At 47.1% G+C, this 19,144-nt stretch overlaps 1 long non-coding RNA gene across 1 annotated transcript; it reads left to right on the forward strand.

The window, feature by feature from the left end:
- Positions 1-29: 29 nt before the first annotated feature.
- LOC135240733 (uncharacterized) lies at positions 30-16,978 on the forward strand. Its single transcript, XR_010325766.1, has 5 exons — positions 30-711; positions 1,780-1,864; positions 10,679-10,866; positions 13,623-13,745; positions 16,563-16,978. It is a non-coding gene; the product is annotated as an uncharacterized LOC135240733 (long non-coding RNA).
- The last annotated feature ends 2,166 nt before the right edge of the window (positions 16,979-19,144 follow it).

Below are 19,144 nucleotides of genomic sequence, written 5' to 3' on the forward strand. Positions count from 1 at the left end.
TCATTAATTTTAACAAACTGTTAAGTTTTCTTAATTAGGTGCATTTCATGTTTTAGAGCTGGGGTCCCCAATCTTATACAGAAAGGGCCAGTGTGGGTGCACACACCTGATTTTACTCATCAAGGTGCTTAGCAAAGGCTCTTGTGGTTGATTAGTAGAATCAGGTGTGTGCACCCACACTGGCCCTTTCTGTATAAGATTGGGGACCCCAGCTCTAAAACATGAAAAGTACCTATTCAGATGTTTCTCAGAGATTAGCTCGCTATTTTAACATCTATGGAATGCATCTGCATTCATTACTTGTTGTATTTGGGGGATACTTCTGGCCCATGCTAATGACTCACAGGAAGTGTCTGATGCTGGATGTACGGCTTGCTTGTTCAGCTCATTTATAATCTCTAGCTTAGGGGGCAGGAACAGTAATAACTGCTAACTTTACCCATTTACAATTTTATTATTTGAAAAAAACAAAAAAATAAAAAATAAAATAAAAACTGAATTATTGTTCATTAGGTTCTTGTGATTGGTCGTTTACATCGTCACCCTACAGCTAAACTGCAGTTGCAAGTATACCCCAGCAGATGGCAGTGTGGAACAGCAATCCACAGTGAGGAGGCCATTTTCTCTGAGCTGCAGTGATTGGCTTTCTTACTGGATCTGGGAAGGTTTGCCCCAGAGACCCAGTGCTGCTCATGGTGATTTATTTTTATTGTAAGTGCTTACTCCCTCTTGTCCTATCATTTCTTCTGTTGTCCTTCCAAAGTGATACTGTACTACAAGGGTTTTTGTATCATATAATGTGCTGTTATGCAGTACACATTAATTAATGTAGCACTTTATTCTCTCATCTTGGGTGAGATACAATGTATGATACAGTTTTACAGTAAGACATAGACTTACACCATTAATGTTATATTAACGTTATATTTATTCTACTGTATGCATGTGTGTGTCTAATATACATATATATAAATATTGTTTCGCTACTTAACTAATATCAGTTCAATTAAAAATAGTTGAATATAATGTGATACATTTGCTGTAATTTAATATGAAATTTGCACATGGATTCTGTGAGGGGAGGGTAATTGTTTTGCAATTAGACATTTGAAATGAAAATAGACAGTGCTGAAATCAGGAGTAATTATTCATTCAGAAGGGTGTGTGAGCTGGGATTAGCTCTTCTGTGACTGAATTTAATTTTAATTATTTAATTTCTCTTTCCCTGCCGTTACAGTCCGAATGAGACCCCAGACTTTGGGTGTTTAAAATATGAAAGAAATGTGGTCAGGAATATAGACAGTGCCATCACAAGTCATTTTGGAATTATATTATAAAGATTACGAGCCATATATTTCTCCCTGAGCATCAGCCACTGTACAGATCCACATTTCTATTCAAATTTGTTTCTTGTTAAACTAAAATTATGTTGAATTCAGCTGGATGGAAAAATTACACATTTCTAATTTTTCTGTATTTTCCTCGTCTTGCACAATCGGCTTTTGTCTTTTCCAGATTTTCTGGTAATGCAGGGTTATCTTTATAAATGTATTTTCAATTTATTTCAGATTTCACTTTTTTCAGATTTTATAGTAAAACGGGTTTTTCATCAAATGTCTCAAAACACATAGTTTACCATTCATTTCATCATATTTATTAAATGTATTTCAGTCTACATTCATTCAATGGTAAAAATAATTTTAAAATTTTGGATTTTTTCACTAAATTTTAATACATTTTAAAGTTTATTAATTAATTTTTATCTGTGCCCATTTTCAGCCCACCTTGGACATACACAGACCAGATGATCTGTGTCCCAGCTGCTCAGAGCTGATCGATCTCCATGTGGAGACGGTATATGACTGTGAGTATGTATGTGACTGAGCCAGAGATTGTCTCAGTATTTAGGCAAACTGTTGTGTCTCCAAAATTTCAGGAAAAACACACTCTTTTTTTTAAAAGTATTTTTTCTTATCCTTGTCATGTCTGAGAAACCAAAGCCATGGATATACTTTAGTGAAATGTTTGTATTTTTTTGAATATGTAATTTTAAAAATGACTTAAAACTTATGCGATAATAGTAATGGGTCAATTCTCTCATTTTGCCTTTTTCTGTGGTCAAATCTGTGAAAACACTTCCCTCACCTGAAAGTCTCAATCTCCTTAACAGAGAAGCTCTTTAATGGTAGTTACACTTTCATCTTAGAGAAGGCTACAGAAGGCTTCTCTCTCTCTTTTCACCCTCTCTCTCCTTCTCCCTCTCTCTCCCTTTCTGTCTCTCCCTCTCTCTTTCTCTTGCTTTCTTTCTTTCCCTATCTCCTCGCATTTAAAAAGAAACAGAATGAGAAGGAGGTGGTGATCCATAAATGATCCTCCAATTTCCAGATGTTCCCATGTAACACATCCACAGGGCTGCAGGAGATAACAATGAAAGCAATCAAATCTCAGAATTACCAGCATCTCAGCATCTCCTATTACTGATGTAATTATCCTGTCTCTTGGTACTCAGGTTTGTGGAAATTACAACATTTTCATTGCTGTTCATTTATGTCTCTTCAGTGGCATATTTTACATGCAAATGAGTGACTGAGGGGCACCACAGGAAGTCACTAGCAAATGGCCAGTGCAATTAAACTAGAGCAGATGAACAGGCCATAATGGCCCAGTCATTATAATGAAATGACAATGCAAAGACTGATAATGCGGCAGCTTTATGTGCAAGATTACAGTGCAGTTAACACACTCTAGGCTTTATTTAGCAGTTAAATGAAGTCTGCTCACTTAGTGACCACCTTGAGTTTATTCTATGCCCTTAAATTTGCCTGGCTTAACCAATCAGATATCCAGGCCCTCACATCACATTTCTGGCTTGTGATGAATGCTGACTTTTTCCATTCTAAATATTTTGCTGTTCTGTAGAATTGCACCTGCTGCTAAATACAGCTCCTTAAGATATGTATGTTGCCAGGTGAAAATACTTGGGAGGACACATCTGAGTGGTTAAATGTTGTGAAAGGATGTTTTCCAAAAGTTGGACAGGGTGGGAGATTCCTTGTAGCTCTCTGGTGGTACTCAACACAGGAGTCAGGGAAAGCTTCCGTTATGAACTTTGAAACTGGAAAATAAACTCTGGAGCACTTAAGATGAATGAACAGCTTGGGTTTTATATCAACCGATAATAATATTGTCAGATGATATTTATTACATTCATTTGAGCACATTTAATTGGAATATGAATATTTTAGGTTTATTTCGCACCTTGTGGGCCTGAGGGTTCTGTGAAAATGTGAATCTAATTAATGTTTCAGATAAATTTTCTGCTGATTAAAATGGGCAAAGACTATGTATTCTTGGAGGGGAAAAGAACCGTTAAATTAGTCAGATTGTTATTTCCAGATAAAAATACATTTCTGTGGGTTAAAAGCCAATTATTTGCAGCTTCTCATTTGAAATAAGGTCCCCCTTCCAGGCTGCGTCTGTCATGTGACCCTTGAAATGACTGTTGGGAGAGAAGCAGACAGGTCCCGTTCCAATGAAGTGTGTTCTCAAATTAATAAGATCATCTGATTGGCCGTCTCTCAATTAGTCCTTGCACTTATAGAACACACTCTAATGCTGTATGGCATTCAAATTTAATTTCCATGTTTGGTGACAGTACTTTCAGTATTTAACAGTAGACAAAAACATGCAGTTTTATACACAGTGTTTTAAGAATTAATATTTCATGGTGGTTGTCAAGGAAACCCTCTGAATGGTAAAAGATTGTGCTTTCTGCGGCCCGGGAGGGCGTGCCGAGCTTCCCTGTGTTCAGTCCGTATGGCAATCAGTCTTCACCATTCTGGATTTTTCTCTTTAATAAATAAATTGATCTGAGCCTTGACTAATGTATACCTCAGAGAAAAATCCCCCTCTTACCCTCCCATCTCACCCCATACCCCCCCCCCCCAAGTTAAGAATAATTGGTCTGATTGAATTTCATTGTTTTCAGGAAGCTGTCAGTGGAAATGAATGAGGGCCGATCCAGGGGCTGTGAGAGAAACCATGCTTTGTGTGGCCCCGCCCGGTGTGTGCTGTGGCCCCGGGGCCCTATGGCCCCGTCCAGTGTGTGCTGGGGCCTCGGGGTCTATGGCCAGCTTGCTTGGTGTGTGCTGTGGCCCCGGGGCCCTATGGCCCCATCCAGTGTGTGCTGTGGCCCCGGGCTCTGTGGCCCCGTCCAGTGTGTGCTGTGGCCCCGGGCTCTGTGGCCCCGTCCAGTGCGTGCTGTGGTCAGCTCGCTCGGTTTACAGTCTGAGCTCACATAGATCAGCCCTATAAGAGTCTGAGTTCAAATAGAGCAGCCCTAGAAGAGTCTGAGTTCAAATAGAGCAGCCCTAGAAGAGTCTGAGTTCAAATAGAGCAGCCCTAGAAGAGTCTGAGCTCACACAGAGCAACCCTATTGATGGTAAATGGTAAATGGACTGCATTTATATAGCGCTTTTATCCAAAGCGCTTTACAGTTGATGCCTCTCATTCACCAGAGCAGTTAGGGGTTAGGTGTCTTGCTCAGGGACACTTCGACATGCCCAAGGCGGGGATCAAACCGGCAACCCTCCGACTGCCAGACAACCACTCTTACCTTGTTAGCTATGTCGCCCCTATAAGAGTCTGAGCTCACACAGAACAGCCCTATGAGAGTCTGAGCTCACATAGAGCAGCCCTATGAGAGTCTGAGCTCACATAGAGCAGCCCTATGAGAGTCTGAGCTCACATAGAGCAGCCCTATTGATGGTAAATGGTAAATGGACTGCATTTATATAGCGCTTTTATCCAAAGCGCTTTACAGTTGATGCCTCTCATTCACCAGAGCAGTTAGGGGTTAGGTGTCTTGCTCAGGGACACTTCGACACGCCCAGGCCGGGGATCAAACCGGCAACCCTCCGACTGCCAGACAACCACTCTTACCTCGTTAGCTATGTTGCCCCTATAAGAGTCTGAGCTCACACAGAACAGCCCTATGAGAGTCTGAGCTCACATAGAGCAGCCCTATAAGAGTCTGAGCTCACACAGAGCAGCCCTATGAGAGTCTGAGCTCACACAGAACAGCCCTATGAGAGTCTGAGCTCACATAGAGCAGCCCTATAAGAGTCTGAGCTCACACAGAGCAGCCCTATAAGAGTCTGAGCTCACACAGAACAGCCCTATGAGAGTCTGAGCTCACATAGAGCAGCCCTATAAGAGTCTGAGCTCACATAGAGCAGCCCTATAAGAGTCTGAGCTCACACAGAGCAGCCCTATAAGAGTCTGAGCTCACACAGAACAGCCCTATGAGAGTCTGAGCTCACATATAGCAGCCCTATAAGAGTCTGAGCTCACATAGAGCAGCCCTATAAGAGTCTGAGCTCACATAGAGCAGCCCTATAAGAGTCTGAGCTCACATAGAGCAGCCCTATGAGAGTCTGAGCTCACATAGAGCAGCCCTATAAGAGTCTGAGCTAACGCAGAGCAGCCCTATAAGAGTCTGAGCTCTGAACGTGACTCGGGAATGGGATGTGGTATATTTGTTAGTATTTTATCCAGAAGTCTACTGGTACTGACATATCCATGCCTTTCCAGTGTAGCTGTTCTCTGTCAGAGAGGGAGCCCACCAAGCTCTGTGTTCAGTGCAGGTTTCTGTCTGAACTGTTCAGTTACACTGGGCTCAGTTCAGTGCTTCTGATTATGAGGTTTTCTCTGGTTAATGGAAAAGACCCTTATTGGAAAATCAGAGTTTGAGCTGTAGTGGCTATCCTTTGAGCCTGAATGGGTGAGCTGGGGGAGGGGTGGGGGGGGGGGTATGCACATGGGACAGTTTTTGGCTGAGACTGTAAAAAATGTGATCTCACGCTATGTGGGGTGTCCTGAACAAAAAGGCAGTCTAATGCACCTGGGAGCAACTTTGAGCTGTCTCTCTGTTTTATGGCTGAATTATCTTGCAGGGATAATTGTGGCGATAAAGACCAAACATAAAATTAAATTAAAATATTGATTTTAATTAGATTTTCCCGGGATCATTTTGACACTATTTCAGGATTGAGTTAATTGTTCCCCTTGTGGTGGGCTTGGTTTGGAGGAGGCTGTCAAGAGTGCCCCCTGGTGGTAGACAGGAAATAGCTGTGTGTGCATGATGTGGGGATGTATCCATGTTAATGAGGTCATAAAGACGCTTCCTTTTACCTCCGCCTGGGTTCCTCAGTGACCCAGTGTTTTTCCACTGAAATATTATTCCTCATATCTCTTATTCCCTGTTTTATACACACTCAGCTATGCTAGGCATGCTCGTCAGATTTTAATAAAGAGCTAAAAAGTGGCCGAAATTTATGGGCTTAATTAGAGTTCAGCTGTTCAGTATGCATACCACTGCAGCAGGCCTACCTGTTTTATGAGAATGGCCCCTCAAATGCAGTGAAGGAGGTCTGCTTATGTGAGTGCTGATGTAATTCAATTCATGTGCTTACCAACCTGTGTTTGTGTTTACATTCAATAGCATTTAATATATATCAGCTAAATTGATATGGACATGTATATTTGTTAATTTGGAAGTTTTCTTTCAGTTTGCATGTAATGTTGATGATAACGTGTCAGTTCCATTGTAGAGTATCTAAAGTAGTCCAGGCCCCTGGCTGAAATAGTGTGCTGCTGTCTCTGTCCAGTCTGCATGTGGATGTTCTGGTGGAAACGGGCTGGTTTCTCCATGTCCGGTCTGCATGTGGATGTTCTGGGGGAAACGGGCTGGTTTCTCTCTGTCCTCTGTCTGCATGTGGATGTTCTGGGGGAAACGGGCTGGTTTCTCTGTCCTCTGTCTGCATGTGGATGTTCTGGGGGAAACGGGCTGGTTTCTCCATGTCCGGTCTGCATGTGGATGTTCTGGGGGAAACGGGCTGGTTTCTCTCTGTCCTCTGTCTGCATGTGGATGTTCTGGGGGAAACGGGCTGGTTTCTCTCTGTCCAGTCTGCATGTGGATGTTCTGGGGGAAACGGACGGGTTTCTTTCTGTCCAGTCTGCATGTGGATGTTCTGGGGGAAACGGACGGGTTTCTCTCTGTCCAGTCTGCATGTGGATGTTCTGGGGGAAACGGACGGGTTTCTCTCTGTCCAGTCTGCATGTGGATGTTCTGGGGGAAACGGGCTGGTTTCCTGTGTGGGTGCTGCTGCACTTCATGTTGCTCTAATTCCTGGATCGTTGAGTCATCTGAAGCGTCAGGGCCTCCTCGTCTTGACGCCTTATTTGGGAATGCCATGTGGGAGCTGCAGAGCTCTTTCCCGGGAAAACCACGTCCAAGTTGTCTGGAGGCTGTGAAATCTGCAACAGGGAGTGTGTGCAGGGAGCGTGTGCAGGGAGCATGTGCAGGGAGCAGGGAGTGTGTGCAGGGAGCTTGTGCAGGGAGCAGGGAGTGTGTGCAGGGAGAGTGTGCAGGGAGCATGTGCAGGGAGCAGGGAGTGTGTGCAGGGAGAGTGTGCAGGGAGCAGGGAGTGTGTGCAGGGAGCATGTGCAGTAAATGGAGCCTGGACTGGTGCATGTTTCAGGGGCAGTGAGGCAGAGGTTTTCACTGGTAACTGAAGCAAGCTGAATGACCTCACCCGCTTTCCACCGGCTCCATCCCCCCTCTGCTAATGTCCTGTGTGGAGCTCACAGCATGGAGCCACTAGCTCATCATTAGCCTGCGCTAGCTCACTGCTCCGCGAGCACAGAGGAGCTTTAATTTGCATCAGCTTCACTGCCGATAAAAACTCACTTATGCATTTACACACCCACAAGGTACACGCTGGAGACATTCCCAAGTGGGTTCCCAGAAAAACGGCTAATTCCTTTTGTTAATAGCATTCCCACAGCAATAGGTGATACATTTGATTAGATTGAGTTAACCGGTTCCAAGTGCTCCCCCTGGGTCCCCTAAGATTTAATGGGCTGTGAATGTTCATATCCCTCTACATTAGTGTACAGTACCTGGGGAAGAGGACTCTTAACAGTAAATTGGAGGGGGAGGGGGGACAGTTTGGCGAGATCCTGTAAGTTTGATGTTCACAGTAATTGCACAGCGCAGATGAAAACCATATAGTGAGGCGATACCATAAAGATAATTTCCTGCTTTGGGGCGCGTGTTTATGTAAGCGCAGAATTATCTCCCGCGCAGTTTGAGATGACTTTGTCTTCAGGTAACACTCTTTGGATGTATGAAAAACAGAAGGCTGACTGAGAGGCTTTCCGCTGGTGTAGCTTTGGGGCCTGTGTTTGTTTTTCCTGTCTCTGTTCTCCAGATGGTTCTTCCTCCTTCATCAGTGCAGTCCATGTCTGTATTACAGCCCCACTGTTACCTTTTGCCTTCAGGTGCTGAGGAACACCCAGATGCTGAAGAATTACTGATGGGTAATAATTACGGCTCTTAGTCTTCTGGCTGTTCTTTGACACTGGTCTTCCACAAGACTGGGTCTAAGTCAAAGACCAAGTGTTCCCAAAGCATTTATCTTGACAATCTGCACTGTACTCATGTATGAGTGGCAACCGTATCCAATAAGTGCCTGCTTCTGCAGTAAATAAATTTAAAAAAAGAAAAAACCAGCAAGCTCTTCCTGTTGCAGCAGTGCTTCTGTATGATATTGCAAACATTTGGGGCTCGTATAGACAAGGTTGTGGTTACATATTGTTTGTTGCATAAGAACTTGTCTTCTGCATTGTATGTACTTGCAAGTTACATTAAGATATATCCAACCTTTTGAAATCTTTCAGAAACCTCAACATTATTTTATATGAAACTAAAATCATTGAGGCAGATTTTAAGCTTTTTGAGAAGGAGGATTTATTTGAGCTGAAGTGAGGCACTGCGCCAGGGGCCATGTTGCTCCTGTAGCTGCAGCACTACCAGGCTGCGGCTAGGCGGCTTTCAGCCATCGCTGCTCATCTCCTCAAGAGGCTCCTCCAGTCTAATTTCAGCTACACTGCTGTAAACACAATCAGCATCTGAAGTACAACTTCTCTCAGTGAGAAGGATATTCAATTATCCTCACAAAGGATGGTACAGGTCTAGTATGTTTCCAATATAAAACTATCCACAATGAATTGAAATTAAATTTCCAGATAAAAACCTTTCTGGGCCTTGGCAAACAGCCGTGAGCAAATGAACAGATAACTGCAATCAGCTCAATGTAAAGCCCTGAACCCTATGGTTTGAGTGGTATAGTCAGATAATTTCAGATTTAGCACACACTCTAATCCAGAGCAATTTACACAGCTCACAGTCCTAACATTCAGCTCATTTACACAGCTCACAGTCCTTACATTCAGCCCATTTACACAGCTCACAGTCCTTACATCCAGCCCATTTACACAGCTCACAGTCCTAACATTCACCTCATTTACACAGCTCACAGTCCTAACATTCACCATTTACACGCCCGGTCCTACATCAGCCATTTACACAGCTCACAGTCCCTACATTCAGCCCATTTACACAGCTCACAGTCCTAACATTCAGCCCATTTACACAGCTCACAGTCCTAACATTCACCCCATTTACACAGCTCACAGTCCTTACATTCACCCCATTTACACAGCTCACAGTCCTTACATTCAGCCCATTTACACAGCTCACAGTCCTACATTCAGCCCATTTACACAGCTCACAGTCCTAACATTCAGCCCATTTACACAGCTCACAGTCCCTACATTCACCCCATTTACACAGCTCACAGTCCTAACATTCACCCCATTTACACAGCTCACAGTCCTAACATTCACCCCATTTACAGCTGGATATCTCACTGAAGCAGCTTGGGTGATGTGCGGTGCTCCCAGGTACGATGGCAGTACTGTAGCATACCGGGCATGATAGTTAGCCTGAATTACTTCAGTATTTATCCCACTGTATAAATGCACACTACACTAGAAAAAGGAGTGAGTCACCCTGAATAAGGGCATCTACCGAATGCCAATAACTAATAAAACGGAACCTCTAACTTTTGAATCGCAATAGCAGGTCCCTAACCATGATACTCTACTCAAGCCAGCATGGAGCCTTATGACAGCTTTAGCTTAGCATGTGCTCATGTGAAGCTAGCCCCTTGACATGTTGCCACCCCTGTTAGAATTTGTATGTTTCTCAATGTCCCTTAGATCAAATACTGAAATGCAGGTTATCACCTTTAGAATATATTTTGGATCAGGGCTGGCTAAATCCAAGGGCCATCTTTTTTTTTTGATTCTTGATGCAGAAAAAGAATAAAATTGAATCTTTCAAAAGTACAGTAAGGGGCATATTATCTGCCTGTTTTTGCTCAATGAGGCTGGCCTGGGAGCTTGTATTTGTGGGAGAACGTTCCTGCCGTTTGATTGGCTGCGGTGTGAGTCGGCAGCTCAGCGTGCGCTGAATGGGAATGCGGGAGGAATTCCTGCTGGGCTGTGTGTCCAGGGAGGGGGCGGCAGCAGGAATGGCAGCTATGCGGAGCGTTCACAACGCCGTGCGAGTCGGTGACGGGCCGCCACAATGCGGCTCTTCTCTCAGCTGTCAAAGGCGCCATTGTGGCATCAGGCGAGCAGAGCCAACCCGCCAAGTGCCATTATCCGCACGCCGCCCCCCCCCCAGGCCTAACGCTGCCCGCTCCATTCATCCGCTCCCTGTGTCTCACTTTCCCTCTCTTCCTTTATCCCCCCCCCACATGCCTCCTAGCCCCGCCCATCCTGTCATTGGTCTGCGGAAGGTTCCGGAGCCTGCTGACGGTGCGAGGCGGGAAAGAGGCGGTCCTCTGCTGGCATTCAGCCTGTCCGCCCGCACCTGGGGGGGGTGTTGGACGGGTCCCGAGTGAGTGACGCACCGCGGGAACCTGTCACTCACGCGTGAGAACGCACCGGCGACAGGTAGCCATCGCCCCGGGCAGCGCTCAGCTGGGGCGCAATCTCTCTGAGGGTTGGGTTAGAGTTGGGTTAAGGTTGGCATTAGGGTTAGGGCGTAGAGTTAGGGTTAGGGTTGGGTCATCACCAGGCCGAAATAGGCTTATGGGATAATGCCCCCGTCCTGAGGGGACATCAGACAAATTAGCAGCTAATTCCCCTGTCCTACGGCCTCAGGCACTATTGTCCTGCTGTCCAGTTTGATTCTGGCAGCAGGGGGGTTTCTTTTCGGGGGACTCCACGGGCTTGTTTGTTTTGGTGGAGGTGCACCTGTGGAGAGGATGTCCTGACTGGGGCTGGGACGGGTGAAGTGGGGCTGCCACCCGAATCAGGTCCCCTGAGGAGTGAGCCTTAGCATGAGCGCCAGGAACACTGGCCGAATCAGACCCCCCTCAGAACCCCCGTCAGAACCCCCCTGAGATCCCCCCCTCACTCACTATACACACACACACGCTATATATACTGTACAAACACACACACACACACACGCTATATATACTGTACAAACACACACGCACACACACTATATACAAACACACACACACACGCTATATATACTGTACAAACACACACGCGCACACACACACTATATATACTGTACAAACACACACGCACACACACACACTATATATACTGTACAAACACACGCACACACACTATATACAAACACACACACACACGCTATATATACTGTACAAACACACACGCACACACACTATATACAAACACACACACACACGCTATATATACTTACAAACACACACTCAAACACACTATTATACTGTACAAAGCACAGCACACACACAACTATTATACTGTACAAACGCACAACACACTATATACAAACACACACACACACTAATATACGTACAACACACACGCCACACACAACTATATACTGTACAAACACACGCGCACACACTATATACAAACACACACACACATGCTATATATACTGTACAAGCACACACCACACACAACTATGCAAACACACACACTATATATACACACACAAACACGCACACACACACACTATATATTACATTACAATACATCTTAGCAACGCTTTATCCAATCGATACAAAGTGCATTCATGGTCAAAAGCTAAAGTTCATATCAACACACACACTACATACACACACACACGCTATATATACTGTACAAACACACACGCACACGCACACACACACACGCTATATATACTGTACAAACACACGCACGCACACACACACACACACACACACATTATATACAAACACACACACACTATATATACACACACACACACACAAACTATATACTGTACAAAGGCACACACACTATATATACACACTCACACACACACCCTCATTCTGCCCCCCTCTTCATCAGGGCATCTAGGCTGTGGCTGATTGACAGGTGTTTCGGGGGGAGGCTGACAGGAAGACATTTTACATATGGGGCACCGCCCCCCTGTCATGTCCTCCCTCCCACGGTGCCCATTGTGATTCCGGGTGTAGGGAGCAGGTTCAGGACATGGGACAGGGGTGGAAAGGCCTATTCTGAAGCCCCCGGATCAGCCCCAGCGCACTCTGGAATGCCCCCGTACAGGAGGCCGCATTCCTGGCATGTCAGTGGCCAGTGGGGCTGGACCGGCCTTTCAGCCGCCAGCGCGGAGCTCCGACAGAGGTGCATTCCCAGCTGCGCGACCCTGAGGCCTGAGCCCGGAGCTGCCTGAGGCCTGAGCCCGGAGCTGCCTGAGGCCTGAGCCCGGAGCTGCCTGAGCCGTCTGAGCCCTTAGCTGCCTGAGGCCTGAGCCCGGAGCTGCCTGAGGCCTGAGCCCGGAGCTGCCTGAGCCGTCTGAGCCCAGAGCTGCCTGAGGCCTGAGCCCGGAGCTGCCTGAGCCGTCTGAGCCCTTAGCTGCCTGAGGCCTGAGCCCGGAGCTGCCTGAGGCCTGAGCCCGGAGCTGCCTGAGGCCTGAGCCCAGAGCTACCTGAGGCTTGAGCCCGGAGCTGCCTGAGGCCTGAGCCTGGAGCTGCCTGAGCCGTCTGAGCCCTTAGCTGCCTGAGGCCTGAGCTGCCAGCAGTGCAGTGTGTTTAAAGGTGGTTTTAGACCAGCAGTGCAGTGTGTTTAAAGGTGGTTTTAGGCCAGCAGTGCAGTGTTTAAAGCTGGTTTCAGGCCAGCAGTACAGTGTGTTTAAAGCTGGTTTCAGGCCAGCAGTGCAGTGTGTTTAAAGCTGGTTTTAGGCCAGCAGTACAGTGTGTTTAAAGCTGGTTTCAGGCCAGCAGTACAGTGTGTTTAAAGCTGGTTTTAGGCCAGCAGTGCAGTGTGTTTAAAGCTGGTTTTAGGCCAGCAGTACAGTGTTTAACGCTGGTTTTAGGCCAGCAGTACAGTGTGTTTAAAGCTGGTTTTAGGCCGGCAGTACTGTGTGTTTAAAGCTGGTTTTAGACCAGCAGTGCAGTGTGTTTAAAGCTGGTTTTAGGCCAGCAGTACAGTGTTTAACGCTGGTTTTAGGCCGGCAGTACTGTGTGTTTAAAGCTGGTTTTAGACCAGCAGTGCTGTGTGTTTAACACAATCCTGAACATTGAGGCATCCATCCTGTATCTCCAGCTGAGGCAGTGAATTGTATATTTATAAATAAATTAGCCATGTCTCTGGGTACATTTTGACCTCCTTTCCCTCCCCAGTGCGTACCTGAGCGCTCGTTCCTTAGTTCCGCTCTGAACCCTCTATCTGAGGTGCAGCTGAGCTTCTGCTCCAGCATGGCAGGCCAGCAGGAACAGGAGCCTCTCCCACCCTCAGGCAGCCTGTCTCTCCAGAACACCTCATCAGAGTCACTGAAAGCTGCACTGGCCGCTGAACCACTGGTTCCTGAATCTGCCTTCAGTCTTTATTTTTAACAGCAATTTATTTACCAGCAGAAGGAAAGCCTAGCCTTTTCATTTTTGTGGCAATAGCAGTATCTGAAATCCCATTTCTATAAATGTTTATTTTATTAAATTTATACTTTATGTCTCACATTTTACCAATTAATTGGTCCTGTAGATGAAATATTTATGAAATGACTTAACATCCAACATGTCCAACTTTATCCCTTACTCATTTGATAATCAAGCACTGGAAAACTAAATAAATTGTTGTTAGTTCTTTGAAATGCAAAGGATGCACTTTCCTAGTAACTCTTTAAGCTTCTCAGTCTATGATCCATCATAACAATAATTATTGTGTTATTAATAATATAACTGTATTATTATTTATGAATTTATACTTTACACTTCCAACAGTACAGTAAAAAGTGCTTCAGAAAGTAGAGGCAAATGGAGAGAGATAAATAATGGTAAATAATGGTGTTTGTGTGTGTATATATATATATATGTATGTATGTATATATGTATATTTATAATGCTGTTTATGCAGTAGATTGTGGTATTTCTGCTCTGCTGCTCAGCCCCTCTCTGCCCCAGCACACACGGGGATCTCACTGTGAAATCCGCAGGCTTTGCAATGGGGAGACGTGATTGAGCAGCAGGACGTGCCCCACAGATGTGGCGGGGAGGATGTGATTGAGAAGCAGGATGTGCCACACAGATGTGGCGGGGAGGACGTGATTGAGAAGCAGGTCGTGCCACACAGATGTGGCGGGGAGGATGTGATTGAGAAGCAGGACGTGCCACACAGATGTGGCGGGGAGGATGTGATTGAGAAGCAGGACGTGCCACACAGATGTGGCGGGGAGGATGTGATTGAGAAGCAGGACATGCCACACAGATGTGGCGGGGAGGATGTGATTGAGAAGCAGACGCAACAGATTGCAGGAGGATGTGATTGAGAAGCAGGACATGCCACTCAGATGTGGCGGGTGCAGTCTGCCCTCTGGGGTGACGTGGTGGTGCCCGATGCCAGCGCTGAGGCTCTGGAGCAGGTGGAGAGTTCCCCGCTAATCTCTCGTAAGCGGGGAAGCATTTCAGCGACGCACGCTGCAGCCCTGTTATTATAGCCTTGGCTTCAGCTCTCGACATCCAGCAGGAGCACGCTGAGCTGGCACACTGCAGAGAGGGGCATGCTGGGAAACTGGGGGACTTCACTTGAACTGTAATGGAGTTTCTGACAAATGTCCAGCTCGTTCTGTGAAAGCCTTACCAGCGAGCAGGTTATCCGATGCTAACAGCGGTAGCCTCGGTCATTGTAAAAGGGGCTGCACAGACAGTGTGCTGCACAGACAGTGTGCTGCGACAGAAGTGTCTGCGACAGACAGTGTGAAGCGTGCTGTGCACAGACTACTGCTGCACAGCATGACTGCGCACAGACAGTGTGCTGCTGCACAGACAGTGTGCTGCACAGACAGTGTACTGTGGCACAGAAAGTGTGCTGCTGCACAGACAGTACTGCGGCACAGACAGTACTGCTGCACAGACAGTGTGCTGCTGCACAGACAGTGTACTATGGCACAGACAGTGTGCTGCTGCACAGACAGTGTGCTGCTGCACAGACAGTGTACTGTGGCACAGACAGTGTTCTGCTGCACAGACAGTGTGCTGCTGAACCCTGTGCTGCAGGAATCAGAGCCCTTGGCACTTTGTTGGTGCTGTTGGTTGGTGTGTTGAGGCTGTAGGAGTGTTGAGGCTATAGGAGTGTTGAGCCTGTAGGAGTGTTGAGGCTATAGGAGTGTTGAGCCTATAGGAGTGTTGAGGCTGTAGGAGTGTTGAGGTGCTGGTGTATCAGAGGTGTGCAGAATGTCGTATGGAAGGAAGCTATCCAGAGAGGCTGTCAGGACTTGTCTGTCAGTGAGGCTAAGTGTGTTCAGACACAGCGGGAGGAGAGGTGCTGGCTCTGTCGAGGGGAAGGGCCTCCTAATTAATCTCTCCCCCTCATCAAATAACCAAACGGGGCAGTGATTAGGGGCTCTAATGAAAATATTTGGACTTGCATTGAGGAGCGAGGAGGGCCAACTTTGTGGGTGCTCTCTGGCACCTGTGACCGAATCCAGACCCCTGTCTTGGCAGCTGCCGGAGGTGGAGTTCAGACAGGCCGCCTGAACCACGTTCTCCACCCGTCTGCCTCCTGAATGGAGAACTGCAGCTTCACCTGCGAACGAAGTTCCATCACTGGCCACAAAATCACACGCTGCTTTTCCAAAACTGTTGACTCTCAGTGTTCATATATACACAGGGCATGCCAAAGGGCACTGTTCTCTAGTGCACTGTGTCCCATAAGCCTTCTGCTGTCTTTAGCTGAAGGAAACACTGGGTGGTCAATTAGGTGAGAAAAGTTCAAGGCCAGTGTGGCATGGAAATCTACAAGAAAATATGCTTTCAGTGCAAACTGTTTCACAAGACAATAAAAACATCTGTGGAGCAAACGTGCCTTTTTCCAAATCTAGATTTCACAACTTGTTTCAAAGTGTAAAAATCCCCTTAATGTCTTTCTCTGAGGCTCTTTTCAGGTTTTGAATTTCATTTTTCATTTTTGCACCCTGGTTAGATGCCCCTTTTTCAGCATCGCCCGTGGGTAGAATGTCAGTAACTTCCAGAGATAAATAATCGTCACAATTAGACGTTCCTGCTGGGGCGTCTAAATAAAGAGAGTCTGAGTTTCTATTTCTGTCTCAGTGCCAAATTATAATAGATAGAGAGAAGATCTGTTGGACAGCAGCCATCTTGAGAAGGTGTCTCTCGTCTCTACAGGGAACGCTGCTCCCCTTCCAAGGTGACCTGGAGCACCTGAGCACCTGAGCACCTGGGGCGGAGGTGGACCTGAGGAGACACGTCATTTAACTTCAGAGGAGTGGAGTCCCATCGGCGCCTACAGGATTCAGGCTCGGGGGGGGGGGGGGGGGGCTCCTCCAGGTGAAACGAGGGCGGGGCTCTGAGCTCGTATTAACGATCCCTGAACATGCCTGCAGCAGAACTGCGCTAATGAGACATACATCCCCTAAAACATCTCCACATCCAGCCCCACATCCCCTAAAGCATCTCCACATCCAGCCCCACATCCCCTAAAACATCTCCACATCCAGCCCCACATCCCCTAAAGCATCTCCACATCCAGCCCCACATCCCCTAAAACATCTCCACATCCAGCCCCACATCCCCTAAAACATCTCCACATCCAGCCCCACATCCCCTAAAGCATCTCCACATCCAGCCCCACATCCCCTAAAACATCTCCACATCCAGCCCCACATCCCCTAAAACATCTCCACATCCAGCCCCACATCCCCTAAAACATCTCCACATCCAGCCCCACATCCCTAAAACATCTCCACATCCAGCCCCACATCCCCTAAAACATCTCCACATCCAGCCCCACATCCCCTAAAACATCTCCACATCCAGCCCCACATCCCCTAAAACATCTCCACATCCAGCCCCACATCCCCTAAAACATCTCCACATCCAGCCCCACATCCCCTAAAACATCTCCACATCCAGCCCCACATCCCCCTAAAGCATCTCCACATCCAGCCCCACATCCCCTAAAACATCTCCACATCCAGCCCCACATCCCCTAAACATCTCCACATCCAGCCCCACATCCCCTAAAACATCTCCACATCCAGCCCCACATCCCCTAAAGCATCTCCACATCCAGCCCCACATCCCCTAAAACATCTCCACATCCAGCCCCACATCCCCTAAAAGCATCTCCACATCCAGCCCCACATCCCCTAAAACATCTCCACATCCAGCCCACATCCCCTAAAACATCTCCACATCCAGCCCCACATCCCCTAAAACATCTCCACATCCAGCCCCACATCCCCTAAAACATCTCCACATCCAGCCCCACATCCCCTAAACATCTCCACATCCAGCCCCACATCCCCTAAAACATCTCCACATCCAGCCCCACATCCCCTAAACATCTCCACATCCAGCCCCACATCCCCTAAAACATCTCCACATCCAGCCCCACATCCCCTAAAACATCTCCACATCCAGTCCCACATCCCCTAAAACAGCTCATTCAGCCTCACATCCCCTAAATTATCTCCACATCCAGTCCCACATCCCCTAAAACAGCTCATTCAGTCCCACATCCCCTAAATTATCTCCACATCCAGCCCCACATCCCCTAAAACATCTCCACATCCAGTCCCACACCCCCTAAAACAGCTCATCCAGCCTCACATCCCCTAAATTATCTCCACATCCAGGTCATTGGTCAGCCGAGTTATGAAGTGACACCATTGGTCGTCCGGTCCAGCCATATACTAGGTTTTGACCTGGTCGTGTTTATGAATGCATTTTTAAATGTAAAAGAGGCATAATAATGCTCATAATGCTTAGATTTGTGATAAAATATTGCCAGCTCTGTTTAATACATTGTAATGGATTCTTGTGTGAGAGTGTACTTATGGATGTGCTGTACCATGGAGGGTTGGGGGGGGCCATTCAGATTTTTAACACCCTCCTCAGAAGTGCTGTATATACATGTCCCATAAGTGGACTCATGCCAATGCTGCACATTTTCCTCTAGTAAAGGACAAAATAATCATAGTTACCTCTATAACATCACATTATCCTACCACACTGCCACAGCTACTTCCATTTATAATCCATAACAGGCTAGTGCTGTACGGTCAGACCTGTTATTCTCAGAGTTGTTAGAATGACAGAACAGGGCACTGAGAAGATTAATATTTAATATCCTTTCATGTGCCCGTGTCAGGTGAAATGAAGGGACACATTTGATTTGTGAACGCGTTTCTGATGATGTTAAATGGCTTCTCTGATTGAGCCAGAGGGTGGCCGCAGAGCAAGCGGTGCAATCAGTCAGAAAAGCTCACGGTATTAAGATCTCAGCTCACCCAGGCAGCACTAACACCCTGCTGCCACCAACACCCTGGCAGCACTAACGCCCTGCCGCCACTAGCACCCAGGCAGCACTAACACCCTGCCGCCACCAACACCCTGGCAGCACTAACACCCTGCCGCCACTAGCACCCTGGCAGCACTAACACCCTGCTGCCACTAACACACTGGCAGCACTAACGCCCTGGCAGCACTAACGCCCTGCCAACACTAACACCCTGCCAGCACTAACGCCCTGGCAGCACTAACCCCGCGCACCAACACCTGCGCACTAACCCTGGCAGCACTAACGCCCTGCCAACACTAACACCCTGCCAGCACTAACGCCCTGGCAGCACTAACGCCCCGCCGCCACTAACACCCTGCCGGCACTAACACCCTGGCAGCACTAACGCCCGGCCGCCACTAACACCCTGGCAGCACTAACGCCCTGCCGCCACCAACACCCTGGC

Source organism: Anguilla rostrata, chromosome 15 (assembly GCF_018555375.3).
Source record: "Anguilla rostrata isolate EN2019 chromosome 15, ASM1855537v3, whole genome shotgun sequence".
NCBI classification, from domain to species: Eukaryota; Metazoa; Chordata; class Actinopteri; order Anguilliformes; family Anguillidae; genus Anguilla; species Anguilla rostrata.